We start from the raw sequence: 3,674 nt of genomic DNA on the forward strand, positions 1-3,674 counted from the left end.
GTTGTCTTCTCTTGCTCTACATCAGGAAGACAAATGGGTTTTTAATTCAAGTGCCAACTCTGGTTGATTGGCAGTGGATGTGGGGAGAAGAATATAGAGGTTTCTCAAGTCACATTTGGGCTTAGCATGAAAGAATGCTCCTATGGCTTTGTGATGCCTTCCCTGAGCACAGAGCTAAGTAGAGTAGCTCAAACTTATTGTGTCTCAAAATTGACTGCGTTATATTCCTTTGTCAAATGATTATTTCTTTAGTGTTACCTATTTTAGTCAACAGTGTCACCATTATTCCCAGTTCCTAAGCTAGAAACACAAGCTCCATCCTTGTCTCTTTGTCTTACCTTTCTCCCTTGGGCTCTTTGGTATGTACTTATGTATCATTAACTGAGGGTATATGCAATCATCAGAGAATAACAGTGAATAATTCACAGCATCCATTTATTAGAGCAAGTGGCTTTTGGAATTCAGGCTTTGGCAGGTCTTTGCAGCTACATACTCACAACATCTCCACATGCACACTGTTGTTCAATCACACCAACCTACCTTTATCTTGCTGTTTTTTTTTTCTCCCCTGCAAAACACTTTATTGTTTCTATTTGGTCCAATGCATGGGAGAGGGCTCCAGGGTGGTTAAAAGGATGCCTAGTGGTTTCAGGGAGAGAGTCAGGTAAAAGCCAGGCACCAGGGAAATGCAGAGGGGCCCCTCAAACGCTTCTAGTCATGCTTGAGAGTGAGCCTTTCAAAGAGATATTTGCTCAGCCCATCCTGGGGGCCAGCCAGCCTACGGAGGTGAGTCAGGGGGCCGCTAATCTTCTTGGTGAGTTTCACCTCCTCACCCAGGAAGTGGTTCTCCAGGAAGTCACAGAGATGAGGGCCTGAGTGGGTAGGACCTACGGCCTGCTGCTCCAATAGGGCCTGGTTCAGGTTCCTCTCCAAGGCCAGGGTGGCTTCCATGGCATCCTGAGTTTCACCCCACGCATCTCGAGAAGGCTTCATCACGTCCTGGAAGAGAACATGGCCACGTGCTGGTTTTGCACCTTTAAGAGACACTGCATCCCCTCACCCTTCTCCTCAACTAACTCCCAGAAGTGGCCCACACCCTCCAGAGCCACATCATCAAGGTCCAAATAGAAGTCCGGAGACAGGTAGGTGTAGGAGGCCCACAGATGTAGGCTGACCAGGTGGTAGACAGCAACCTCCACCTCGGTGGAATAATTCTGATGAATTTGGGAGCTCATGGTTGTTTGGCAATAAGAAGTCAAGCTAAAAAAATCCCCAAAAAACAAAAAGACGGTGTTGGCTGGACTCTGAGACTGAGGATGGATGAGGTGGTTCTGAAAGTGGTGACAGGAAATGAAGTTGGAGGGTGGTCAGAGGCCGGAAGAAGGGGTGTCCCTGGGTCTGTTCCACCCAAACACTGTTGAAGCAAGAGACAGATCTGGGAACCATCCAAGGCCCTGCTTAGCTTGTTGTTTTGATACAGTTTTCTAAGGAAAATTGCTGGTTATGTTCTCTGGGCTTGGACTTCTCTTCACCCTAGCTAAAATCTCTCACTCTTAAACATCTGGTTCATGTGCCCTTTATTCTCAAAGCAATTTTCTTCTAACCCAGGGTGTGATTCAAATACTCTCTGACCTCCATCTAAATGCCTTTGCGGGGCTCTCATAATGTCTTTTGCCTTCTTGATTATAATATTTATCAGTGTATCATAATGTTTGATTGTCTTGACTAGTCTATAAACTAGACTGGGCTCTTTGAGGACAGGGTCAGTGTTAATTCCTACAGTATCTCTGGTACCTGCACTACAAAGTAGCACTCAGTACCTATTTGTTGACTTGATGATGACATGGAACCACACTCCTGGAAGGGACCGGTTTTGTTTATTGTAGAAAGTCTGTATCACCAGGAGTGCTTTCTCCACAGTGGCAATCACTCTGTGGACTCTCGTGATCAGGAAACAGTCTACAGAGAGTATATGTATCTGTGGAACATGTGGTTACTGAGGGTCAGTGCATGTTATTGATTGTGCCACAGGGCAGCTCGATGAGCGTTGCAAACACAATTTACATATTCTCGGTTCTGTATACTGCAGGTGAAATATATTTTACATTCATGTAAGTGGCTAGTTATTGAGATGTAGTTGATTATTAAAACAATGAGTTCTTGTTCAATCCATGTTGATGATGCAGAAGGAAAACACAGCTAAAAATATAAAAGCTCTAAAAAACTCAGTCCTCTCCCCCACCCCGCCAGAAAAAAAAAAAAAGCAATGAGCTTGAACAGCTAGAAGAATACTTTGCCAGGATATACTAGTATATTTGTCAATATTTGAGTAATATTGGTCCATGGTTGCTTTACTTGGGATATTAACATCTCTCAAATTCGAGAGGAGGAACATTTCTTTGTACTAGATATTTTGAAAGCATTCCCCTTCTTTCCTCTTCCTCCCCACAGCTTCAATCACACACTTAGAAATCTGCAATATAGAGTGTCAAGTAATTTCAAGGACCCAGGATGGAAAATAGAGAGGCAGTATAGTAAGTAATATGGTAAGTCTTATAAAGCCTAGGCCTCAATGACACTAACTGTGTGACCTTGGAGAAGTTACTTAACCTTTATGTGCCTCATTTGTAAAATAGGGTTATAAAGATACAGCTTAGTGTTGTAGGAGTAAATGAGATAATACTTACAAACTCCTTAGAGAAATGCTTAGCATGTCATAAGCAGTCAATTATGTTTCCCCCTCATAGTTTTGAGATAAAATATAAGTATTAATGCTTTTTCCAGGAATAATTCTAAATTTTCATTTTTCCCCTATTGTATTGCAGAAATAATACTTCCCTATATTCACATTCGTAACATAAAGAATTGGTGTCAAGATCCCCCACTTGTGCTTTGATGAATGCCTCTTAGTTTTTTAATCTCTACCTCAATTCTAGGATCCAAATGTTAGCTCTCATTGAAGAAATAGAGTGTCTATGGCCACTTGAGGAGTGTACCCTTTTGTTAGTATCCTGATCAATTTCTACATTACAGGCATTTTTTTCTAGGTTGCACTCTATCAATTTGAACTTATAGCAAATCAAACAGGAAAACAGAAGTCATTAGGTTTGTCAATCTGCAGGAGCTTTTGACCAAATATCCATCAACTAATGATTGTATTAAATAAATGTAACATAAAAAACCAGAGTGAGTTCTTACAACCCCACATGTACTCTTGATGTGATATGAGATGCCATGGACTTGAGCTTCTACAGTATCTCATATGTGAATAGAGGCTATTCAAGGGCTTGAGAATAATTTGTTTTCTTAATTTTATGACTTCTTTCCATTTTATTTATATCACACTTTGCTCAGTAATGTTGCCCTTCATATATTGTATGAAAGCAAATTTCAACTGTCTTGATGAATTATGATAAAGAATACAAATTAGAATATATGTATGTTTGTGCATATGCATACCCATAGTTGGTAAAAACTATCACCCCTGGTGACATCTTTGTATGTAGATAAAAACACTAAACTGCTATTAAGTTTTTTAAAATATACTATACAAAAACAAGTCACTGGAGGTAGTGTTCCAGAAAGAACCAATCAGATGTCAGGTAGAATGGTAGAATCTATCTAATAATAGACAAACATGGTAATTGACCATACCTTCGCTATGCCTCCCATTG

General features: G+C 40.7%; 1 pseudogene; it reads right to left on the minus strand.

Annotated features, from left to right (window-relative positions):
• Positions 1-711: 711 nt before the first annotated feature.
• On the minus strand, positions 712-1,235 carry LOC132226061 (ferritin light chain-like; annotated as a pseudogene).
• Positions 1,236-3,674: the final 2,439 nt, after the last annotated feature.

Source organism: Myotis daubentonii, chromosome 2 (assembly GCF_963259705.1).
Source record: "Myotis daubentonii chromosome 2, mMyoDau2.1, whole genome shotgun sequence".
NCBI classification, from domain to species: Eukaryota; Metazoa; Chordata; class Mammalia; order Chiroptera; family Vespertilionidae; genus Myotis; species Myotis daubentonii.